Source organism: Geospiza fortis, unplaced genomic scaffold, assembly GCF_000277835.1.
Source record: "Geospiza fortis unplaced genomic scaffold, GeoFor_1.0 scaffold884, whole genome shotgun sequence".
NCBI classification, from domain to species: domain Eukaryota; kingdom Metazoa; phylum Chordata; class Aves; order Passeriformes; family Thraupidae; genus Geospiza; species Geospiza fortis.
The window spans coordinates 295,668-307,642 of NW_005054642.1; the positions used below are offsets into that span (position 1 = coordinate 295,668).

General features: G+C 38.6%; 1 protein-coding gene across 1 annotated transcript in view; it reads left to right on the top strand.

The window, feature by feature from the left end:
• Window positions 1-11,975, top strand: part of PIGM (phosphatidylinositol glycan anchor biosynthesis class M) — a 29,537-nt gene that overhangs the window by 1,080 nt on the left and 16,482 nt on the right. The window lies entirely within an intron of this gene.

Genomic DNA, 11,975 nt, shown 5'->3' on the forward strand with positions numbered 1-11,975 from the left:
GGGGGACGGGCACGTCAAAGGTGCTGCCGCTGCCGCCGCTCCGCCACACAGCAGCAGCCTTCCTCCTCCTCCTCCTCCTTCCTTCTCCTCCTCTTCCTCGGCGCTCTAGGCTACCTCACCGAAAACAGCGGCCAAGAAACTGCAGCTGCCAGCAGATCTGGCAGCAGCCCCTGTAAATGAGATTAGGCATCACTGGTGGGCTGGGCAGGAAGAGAATGTGGGCTAATGGGATAGGGAAGGAAAAAGGGAGTTGTTGGGGAAACTGGGTCGCCTCCTTCATATTTCTTTACCGACAGGGAATCTGCCTCTTCCTCTGCTTATGCTGGACACCTCATGTATATTTTTCAGTGAAAACTAAGGAGAGCCTGTGCTCTGTTGGCACTGCAGACTTTCCTGACCAGTGGAACAGAGAGAGCAGAGTGAACCTGTTTCGGGCAGATAGGAAGAAACCCTGAGGACACCTCAAGACACCCTCGGGGACTGTTTTGCCATGTCCTAGGCAACTGCCTAACTTGCGAAGGCCTCACATTGGCTATGATAAAAGAAAAAGATCAGGTCTCAGTCTTGCTTCCCCATCACATGCAGACAAGAATACTTTTGCAACTCCGCTCTTGCAAGTGGGTCGAAACGCCCAGAACTCAACATCCATAAGAACACAAGGTACTTAAGTGGTTACACTTTGGTATATTTCGATTTAAAAGTGTCTTTTCTGGAAACAGTAGCTCTTATTACAAGAATGATCTTGCAAAAGAATCCTCTACTCTGCACTGCACCTTGTGGAGTGTGTGCTGCTAAATCATGCAATTCAAGCAGAGGTTTCCATGCATACTGGGTCACCTTCACCCTTATTCATTCTACCTTTCTCACATCTCCGAGAGCCTCAAACCAACCCACTATCTTGCAAGAAGTTTGTTATTATCATCTACTGCAACTACTTTTAACTACTCTTCCAAACTTTGCAGATGCCTTGAGATACTTTAACAGAGGTTGTGGTAAATTAGTTCAGGCAATGATAGGGAGTCACAGTGGCAACAATGAAATGAAGGGAAAAGGACAGAACTGATCTGGACTTTTTGGAGAGCTGAGGAAAGGAAGACGTTGGTTTGATAATGGTCCTGGAATGAACACCAGAGTAAAGAAATATGATCTCCATCACAAATAGGAATGTTTTTCAGAGACAGAAGTTGTGAAAGGCGAAATGACACAATAAGAATCACCAACTCTGTTCAGTGAGATACACTGGCTGCAAAGAAAAGGAGCTCTGTAGCAGACAGACATTGTATGTCTCAACTTTGGTAGAGGAGAATAATTTATCATGTCACAAGGAAAAGGAAATGTGAAAACAAATGTATTGAAAGGTGTTAGAAAAGAGAGAACTCTGGAGTTTTGAGGTGGAAGAGAACAAGGGAAAGAATTTAACAGCACAAGCATAAAGTGAAGAAGTATCAGTGTTGAAAGTAGTTGGCAGAGGAATTTATTAAACCAAAGATTAAACAGAGAACTAAGACCTGTTTCCTACTAAAATTCACTTCACATACAGTTGCATCTCAGTGAGGCTAACAAAGTAAGGATCAAAACACTAATCTTCCAACAGATTCTCTGATTCAGCCCAGTCCACTGTTGAGAAGTGGGAGCCAGCAATAAAGATCTTAACTATTTTCACACAGGCATCCCAGACGAGCAGCACTGCAGTGTTCAGAGCTCAGCAATCTGACTTTGTAAGTCCAACAGGTGCACTAGAAGACAAGGGAAATGCCTCCCAAGATCTGCTAAGAACACAAGTGACACCCTTGTGGTTGTATAACATCAAAATAAACTCAAACTCTTATCAGACTGGTGTTTAAATTTCTTTTTCACAGTAAAAATGGGAACTGCACAAAATATAATTCAAATATAGTTTTACCGTTAAAGAGGGATAGGAGGAAAATCTTCAAAAATGTTGATAAGACACATTCTTTCCACTCGCTCTGCCAGGCACTAAACACAGTAATTGTGTTAAAGAGCACAAAAATCAAACATTAGCAAGTTTCCAATGAGATCAAATATTTGTTTTATTATTCTGCCTCATTTTGTTGTTAATCTAAGGGACAAAAAGACCCACATAAAATGAAAGCCTTTTGTACTACAATTCTTGGACTACCTACATGAAGTTACTCAAAAGCTGACTTCAAACTACCTACTTTCTATAAAGTATTCTGCAAATAGATTTTGGTAGCAGTGATGTGTCTTTGGAAAGCTCCCCAGCAAAGCTGACTAATGTAGGCAGCAACATTTTCCAAGCTTTCATTCTCTGAGACTGTCCTTAAAACTTAGGGCAGAAGCATACCCAACTGAATTAGATTTTGGTTATGCTACCTCCAATTTTGCCTTTGCTTTAACTTTGTTTTAACCTGATTATTTAACCTGTTTTCTGATTATTTTCCAAGTAAAGTAAAATACAAAATCCTATACTAATAGGGAAAGTTTATATATTTTCTTTAAAAAATAATCAAATTTTAATAACATAAATGCAGTTCTAAAGCAGAGCAATTACTTGGGCCCGTGGAAGTTAATAGGTATTTCTCCAGTAACATCAAAAGGAAGTGTATTCCATAGTTTTCAATCTTGTCCTCGGAGCCAGAGGAATACCTCAAACACCTCAGTCATGTATCTCACAACTGTAGACCTGCTACACTGAAGCACAACAAAATTTTTTCACCAGCATGTCCACTGTCCAATCAAGGTAGAACTCTAAACCCTAATGGGGTTAAACAGAAGACCAGAAACTACCCAATAGATTTGCTTTTTGCCCTCACTTTGTGGTGAAAGAGACCCTGGGCTGGACTACTTTCATAAATACAAATAGAAAGAAAATATTTTTTTTTAAATATGTAACCAGATAGTCTCATTCTATTGTACTTGGGTGTGTTTGTTCAATAGCCTATAAAAGCTTTAATTCATAAATTACTTACACATCTTTCCCATGCTGAAAGTCATCACTTATCTCATATACAACCACCATTAGCCTCCCCAGAAAGCACGGTCTGCCAGAAAAGGAAAGGCCTTTTCAAAATGCAAGGCAAAACTACTCATTAATAAAACAAAGATGATGGGGAAAGGCTGCCAAGGGGCAGCTTTATCTAACAAGGCAATAAAGTACACATGATTGAGCAAGGTGGTGACTACATTTTCTGTGTTTAGCTTTCACTGTCAGTACAACTCAAGTATTCCAGTAACATCACATGCACGTGGCATTTTTAAGGAAAAATATTGTGTCAGGATGTGTACAACAATCTATCTGGATATGATCAGAAATTTTGCTGTCTGTCCTGCTGGCCAATGCTGTAGCATTATGTCAGTATGCCCCCTTTATCCATCAATTTATCTTGTCTTATGGCTAGACTAAATGTTCCTTGGAATAACGACATGCTGTGCAAGCTCTTAGCACAGCATGATCTTGTTCTATGACCAAGTTTTTTAAGCTTTGGAGCATTATAAACAACCACATTCAAATTTACTGAAATACCGTAAACATGCTAACTGAACTCCAAACACTGACATGAGTTAATATTGTGCTATCTTAAAGTATAAGACCCAGATTTTTTTTCACTAGCTGGTTAAGCAAAAAGACAAGCTGCTGGTTTTAATGGAACTCATGTATTTGTGACCCTACCAATGCACAAGTGTTTCACTGCCAGCTCTGAGCAGGTACCTAGTGATTCCAGGCCCAGCCTTTGGCCTTTTTGATGAGATGGGAACACCTGCTCCTTCAGGAGTGAATTGCAATCAATCTGTTTAATGTAGGTCTTCAAATGTCATTGCAATGATTACAGGTCACAGTATATATTTTCTAGAATTGAACCCAGGACTGAGTTAGAGACTTCAACATTTTCTTCATTTTTTTATGCTCTAGGAATTTGGTTTGTCCTACCTTACAACCCTATTAAAATGTTAATTACCTTTGTCAATTTATGATGCTGATGATCAAAGCTATTGGTGTTCTGTCAGCTAGGGAAGGAGCTAAAAAACAACAAAAAATATTTTTATAACATAAAAGAAGGAAGTAACTAAAAAGAAATCTGGATTTAACAGAAAGAATTCTGATCTGATAGGAAAAAAGAGTCGTGGACAGACATAATTTCACAGGAATGCAAAATTATTAGAAATAAGGAAAGCCCATACTTCCATAATATTTTTTTAAGTATTAGAGATATAGATTAGATAGATAGATAGATGAGAGATAGATAGATATACACACACCCCACAGAGAACACAGTACAATTGGCATATATTTGAAACCTTAATGCAACACATTTTATCGCTTACTGTTATTGTAACAGAAAATCCACAGCTACACAGAATTTTGTAACAATATAGTGGCCCACCAAAGCTATCCATGGAAAGCCAACAGCTTCTCCCGACAAAGGAGAAAACCCTCAAGCAGTTCCACTGCAGTCCTAACAATTTATCCAGTTGTAACTTCACCCAGAAGAGGGCAGGCTTTCTCAGACAAAGAGAGAGAGGCTACGATAGCTGGCTGACACACTACTAGGATTTTTTCCCCTCCTAGAAGAGTTACCACAACCGGCTATACACCATCATTTCATCAAAAAGTGAGAGTGGTTACAGAAATGAAACACCACACCATGTTCCTTTAAAACTGCCCAGAAGACCTGTGATTAATAAGCCCTGATCTTACAATAAGTCACAAGCTGGAGAAATCAATCAGGCACGGAGGGATAGAACAAATCTGCAGGGAAGAAAAAAAAATAAAATAAAAAGATGAAGGTTTCAGTCAAATTTGGATCTCATCATACTAACAGCCTTAATTCAAGCACAGTTGTGAATCCTGGTCTCCTAACCTCCAAAATAGCTCTTGGGGATGTTTTCCATTTTGTGTAAAAAATTATTATTGGTACAGAACAAAACATGAGTTCACAAAATGGGACATTTTGTCTCTGCTTCAGATAAAATAATTAAAATAAGGGTGTGTTGCTCTCAGCATCTCTTATCACTTGGTATTTACAACACTCTCCCCAGAGGCAAAAATGAGCAGTTTATCTTCAGATGCCATATACTTCACATAGGAGTGTCCAATTACTGAGCAACTTCATACAAAGTAAGGAAAGAAAACACAGTGATTGTGGTTTTGTAAATTTAGCTGCAATGCTTTTAGCCCAAGCTATTAGCTTAATTCAATCTGACAGGAGTCTCAGGTTAAAAAAAATACCCATAGTATTTTTTTGTGACTAAACCAATAAAAAACTCCAACAAACCAAGGAACAGGCTCTTCCTCTTCATTCCTCCAGAAAATCTCGCAGACAGGCCTGATTCATACGACAGCACTTCCTCAGATCAAAATAGAATAAGCCACTTATTAAGGATGAGTTAAGAAGACACTGATTTAGAATCCTTTGGCATGAAAGGACCAGAGAAAGGAGGACACAGAAGCTCTATAAAGGGAGGGAGGAAAGAGAACTGTGTGTGAGAATGCCATGGTTACAGACCAGAACAGATTAATTGTTAAAAGACCTCCTAACAGAATTAACAGGAAACACTGAGAACTATCTGGAGGAATAATTTGTGTGGCAAAGAACTAAGCTGATAAATAAGAATAATGCAGCAGAAGAAAACAAGAAGAAAACAAGGAGAAAACAAACAAAATCCAGAAACCCTCACACTGGTCACAGTTAGCAGGGCACGGATCTTGCAAGCTGCTGAAATGGTTTCAGGGGAAGATATCTTGAAAGTGTTCAGAAGGAGATGAGGGAACAACCGAGAAATTTTGAAAAGTAAAAGTTGTCCCTTATAGTATCTGACCTCATCCTCTATACACAGAGATAGAATTTCTAGAAACTCCTGGTAAATAGGTAAATGCCAAAAAATACAGAATACTGGCTGACTTCTGCAGGTTTTTGTCAGTTCTCACAGGTGTTTTATCTTACTAAAAGAATTTTTCTACAACATACTTTTTAGACTGCAAGAAAAGCTTACATGTACCACAAAAATAATAAAAACCGTGGCAGCTATCAAGTCAGGAAATAGCTTCAAATGTTAGCAGCACGCCATCATAGGTAGCCTGCAAGTATCAAACTTGCCTATGCAAGCTACTGCTGAAATTGCCCACTTTGCTCATTCCCTCCAGCAATCAGAGTTGATGTGACTTAATCTCATTAATTCACTGAGCTGAATGCACTGGAGAAAAAGAGAGCTCAGCAGTTTAACCAGCTTCGTTCATCATTTTTCTTTCCTTCCCCACCTTTCATTTTGAAGTTCCCTCTATCATTCATGAATTCCCTACCTCATATCCACAGACAATAGAATAAAACATCTTTTTCCCCCCAAGGTTGCTTTGTTTTTCTAAAGGCTTAAATCAGCCAGAATCAATTTGCTGATTGTGCATCACAAACTGAACCAATCTACATCCATTTATATCCAAGCGCGCACAATAAATATAGTCATTCTCAAACAGGAAATGGAGTTTCATTCTTTTAAACTCTACACAGCATCTAGGCTGAAAGAAGAACTTTATTTTTTAAATCATATTCTCCAGAAACTCAAAGGACTAAAAATTACAAAAAGAAAATAAGCAGGTGTCTATAACGGCTAAATAGTCCCATTTAACAAAAAAAATAATTAAAAAAAAAGTAACAGAACCACAAAATAGGGATGTAGGTTTGCTGGGGTTTTTTCAAACCACAGTATAAACTCAAGTCCTTCCCAGAATGCACTCCTTACCACAAGATTGTTTTACTTCAGTTCACAAGATTATTAGCAAACATTCAACTTCTATACATTTTCTCCAATATTAAAGGAAACGTCTTTAAATTGCAAAGTATAGATGTATAGTTCAAAACAGTTGGCTGAGAAAACAAATTATATTGATTTTTAGAAAAGTGTGAAACCCTTGGCTGTATTATCTAAAATCGTAACAAACTATTTATTTTTTAAAAACAGTATACCTAAACTAGCTACAGATTCAGTAGTTCAAAATGGTCAGTCAGAATAGTTTAGACAGTCAAGGAAAGTCTCACAAAAACCCTGTATCATAATACTTGTTTCAGCTTTCAGTATTTGAGAGTCAGTAAGTAAAAAAATGCATCTTTACTAAACCATATTATAATATAATATCAAGCCACTCTGCAAGCAAGGAAAACAAAGCAGCCTTGACATTCTAGCCTGAAATACCCAGGCAGTGAGGAAAAACTAGAAGGAAATTAAAAGAGCAAGACATGTAGGAAAAGAAATCTTTTTTTTGTGTACTCTCCTTCCAAAATGTCTGAATTTTGGTACTGTGCACAATATCATTCTCCAGTCAGAGAACTGCTTAACACAAGGATATATGCATTTGGCTTTGTCACTAGGTTTTACTTCAAGTACAAGAAGCAGACACTGAAGCCTGATAAGGTATTTGAGAGATAAAATTCTTAGCATGAAAGAATTACTTTCCTCCCAATACACCAATGGTTTAAACTTTATTAGTGCAGGGGAATGGAGACAGACAGGAACAGGAAAATAACCTGGTAGTAAAGAAAACAGAGCTTTGCTGTGCTAGACTGGGAACTAAAATTTTATGCAAGGCTATCAGGTGTCAAGCATGACATTTTTACAGTTAAAGGCTTGTCTTGTAGGAGAGGAAATAAAGATATTTAGCCATTGATAGATATTTAGCCTGTGGATAACAGAAGAGAGAGAGATAAGGGAAAATGAATAAAGAGGTCATAACATTGAAGGCAGGAAGGTAGCATGAATCCAGACTGGAAAATTATCCACAGTGGGGAAGGACAGTACTACTTATTTAATAAGGAAGCAGAGTGAAACCAGATTTCACTATCTCAATGACTGTATGCCTAATGAAACTTATGCAGTTTCCAGTGGTAAAGTAAGAGAATAGACTAAGATGAACGAGAGGAAGCAAGGAAGACAATTCAGAAAGCAAGCATTGATTCTACTTTCTCTGCAAATTGATTAGATTTTCAGGATAAAATTAATGAAATAAAAACTGAAACTTAATCCAAGAATACTGAAAAAAATTGAACACTATAGAAAAGAAGAATGCACCTGGCTACTCACCTCAACAAAGACAAGAGACTCAGGGAGTCATAGGAAACCAAAATACTTGGAGATTGGACAAAAAAGAAAACAAAGAGTAATATAGGTATAGAGCAGAAAGAGTCCACTGTTACCAAACAAGGACAACTAGTCTTTAAATTTAATTGATCCCTTTCCTGACTAAAATAATAAGGGAACAAGTTCTGAGCAACTTCCAGATGAGGACAGCATGGCTTTGTATACAGGAATAAATTTAGCTAGTAAGGAACAAAACTGGTTGCAAAATATGAAAAGCTAACTTATTAGTCTAAGCCACAAAGGATTTCAGAGAGTTCTCTAAAGGCAGAAAAAGCCACAGTAGGGCGGTTAAAAACCTAAGTAAATGGATTTTATGTGTCAGAGGGAGCTGAAATTTACAGTCACAAACTCAAAGCACTGTTCACAGTTCTTTCACACTCCATCTCTTATACAGCACCTTGTCACCTGACAGTGCTACAGGATGGCAATGCAAATGTGCATTTGACCTCACGATACTATTTGTTCTACATTCACCAGTCTGGATACACAGTATTGAAATAGATGTCATTTTATGTCATTATCATGCACTCATGTCTGCCACAAATTCATCACAGACAGTGGTGTCATATTCGATAGCAGAAGAATAAACAGAAGTGAAATCTGGCTTCAGCTCAGTTCACCTCAGACCAAAAGCTCACCAAGCAAAAAGCAGCAATCAAGGTATTTCCTGGCATACAGCAGACATCCAGGGGGGGCAATGATTAGGTCCACAGACTCAACCACAGCTCTTCCCAGTTAATTTCATGTTTCCTTTCTGAGTCATTTGAAGATTACCTCTATGGCCATATTAGCATTTCTGTTCTCATCATCAGGAGTATTTTTCATTCTCCTAAAGCATCAAAATTTGCAAACACACAAGATGAAGGATCTTGAAATATGGAACCAATCCTGCAATTTAGACTGACAATACCTCGCAAAGCAGCAATCACTTTCCACAATCACATTCAGAGCAAGCTTCATCAGACATGAAACTCACATCCAGGAAGCAAACAGCAGATATAGAAATGTAAGTACACATGCCAACCTAATCACGTTTTTAGCCAACTAAATATCATTTTGGTTTGGAGAAGCATGTTCCAGTATATTGTTCCTGATGTCCTAAGCATTGTAAGAGTGCTTTGCCAGTCACAACACAGCTATTGATTGTCCTTCCCAGCCTCATCCACAAGGCTAAACACAATATCCCAATAATTTGTACACAGGCATCTGTGACAATGGAAGGTCAGTATTTGCTAATTAGAGTAGAAAGAGAATAAAGTCATGAACTCAAATGGATGAAGATTAACAGTAATGTGAAAATGTTTCAATTCTAAATATCAGGTAATAATGGCATCATCACAGGGTACAAGCACTGCATCCAGTTCCATCCTCTTCACTCTGGCCTCTCTCCATTTCACTACCCAGCATTTGGGCAATGCTACCTGGATAACCTCTCCATGCCAGCAATTCAGAGGGAAATGAACAGGACAGAAGTCACACTTCCTCCTCCTCCAACCAGAGCTGATTCCTGACTCCTGCAGTCTGCAGAAAAGCAAACTGCTGCTCTACAGTTAGTAGGGCAGTCTGTGGATGCAGAGAGTAGAGTGCTTTGAGGCAATGACTGCATGTCTAAGCAGCCAAACTTACACTGCAGTTTTTATTCTGGGACAAAAATCCTCTAAGAGTAAGTCCTACAACACCAAAGAAATGAGATGCTTTATTCAGCTTTTGCTACAGACTGTAACAGAGGCATCCCCACCTCACAGGCTCTTCCTTCCTTCTCAAACCAATATTGTCCTCCTTCCTAAAAGTGAAAATGCTGTCATAGTTTTTACTGATACCAAATATTCATAGCTTCATGCATTGGCACAAGGAGGTGAGGAGTTTTGCTATTTCAACATACTAAATTTTCTGCAGTATTCCAAGATCCTTCTTTCCCCAGCTTTCTTGCCAAAAAAGACACTATTATTCTCACAGTGGAAGCCAAGTAGCTCTAAAACCTGTTTAAAGCAGCCTACAGAATTCATGTCTAGGGGGAAAAAAAGCACCATGATAAAGAGGGAAGAAATCAGGTTTGACCTTCAAAAGTTCCAATAGGTCATTTAAAGGGTGGTATCTCTTTCTTTAAAAATAAATAATAACTTAAACAAATGCAACACTGATGTCTGAGCCAAATAAAGCAGCCCTAACAACAAAGAAACCCATCCAATTGGTAAAGTTCAGCTGGCTTCACTGAACACTGACAAAATATTTCTGAAGATTTTCTTGGAACAGTATCTAAAACATTACAATTAAACATGTGAAGCAGCAAATAAGGGAACAGAAAAGGGAGTTTTCTAGGGCATTAAAAGTGGGACACAATGTATGATTAATTTTTTTCAGATCTTTAACTTTTTTAAAATGTGTTTAATTAAAAGAAACATATTTGCATTACTCATGCAGATTAATGTAGCTCAGGTCACCAAACGCTCTGTGATTTGTAATTATTAACAGCTTTAACTGCCTCTGAAAATTAAATTAGAGGGCTTGGAAAAAAAATCAAGAATTTTCACCATTCACTTTGTAAGCAAACATTATTTACTGCATCCACCTTTAGGTACTAATTTACATAGTTCTTACTACCTATAGCAGCGGCAAGTAATACAAAGGTTTGGTTCCAGAGTCTTGTTTGGTTCTCTTGTTCTAAACAAAGAATTTCACTTTCTGCCATTTAAATGACAAGCATATGAACCATAGAATCTTCCCAATTTATTTGTCTAAGAGATGAGGAAGAGATTGAAAGTATGATTATCAGGTAGGAGGGATCTAACTCCTAGTTATGCTGCTGGCAGCATAAGTCAGTTATGGGTTGCTGAGAAACAACCTTCTTCCTTTCCTGTGTTGTTTCCCTTGTTAAGAACACACTGACTTCACAAAGCAAGTGCTAACTGACCTGAAAAACTCATTTCTTGTGTAGAGAACTCAAAGTCCAACTGGGGCCTGAATTTCACCCTTCAGCTACAGTGCTGAGATTGAGTGACTGGTGCGGAGACAGCAACCATCCCCTTTCCTTCCTCTCTCCAGTTTTCTTTCTCTCAGTCCTGAACTTTTTATTTTTTAATACCTTCTGTATTGGTACACTGACTTTTCAGGCTACCAAGGCAGGCAGGAGCTCAGGAGCACTCGGAGTATCAGCACAGGGCTCCAAGCAAGGCACACCTTCCCAAAGTGCAGAAAAATCCAGAAGTGCTTCTCAGGACAGCAGCAACTTCCTAATTTGAACAGCAAGACCCCACAGGCTTAGTAACTCCACAGCTTTCAAAATCCCATTTCATGGCAATTTCCTGAGAAACCACAGCTTCCTGAGGTATAGTAAGGAGAGGGGCTTTGTTCTTCAGACCCTGTGGAATCCCACCTGAAAAGGCTCCTTTGAAACCTCATTCCAGCAGCATCCTAAGGAGCCAGTGAGCTTGTTTCTGACACATAACACAACAGGAGATAACTATGGCAGAGAAAAGTGCAACTACACCAGGTCACAAATGGGAGCAGGTCATATAAAATGTGTAACTTGGCAAACAGCACTGAAACAGCCACTCTGGCACAGGGAGCAAAACAAAACTGAAAAATTTGCAGGTATGAAGCAAGCAGATGAACAATGAGAGACAAAGTTAGGGCCACGAATTCAAAGGAAAGAGACAATAGTACAAAGCCTTTCTGGCCCATAGTAGGTCAAGTACAGTGAGATAAAAAACAGAATAAAAGGATATAAAATAGGATTTTGTTGTCAAAGAGGTAGGTGGGAACACAGTAAGAAAAAACAGTTTTAGCATGCAGACAGCCATTTCTCCCAGAAGAAATAAATCTTTCAAAAAAGTGAGGTGTGGTATTCCCAGGATCGTATTTTGCTT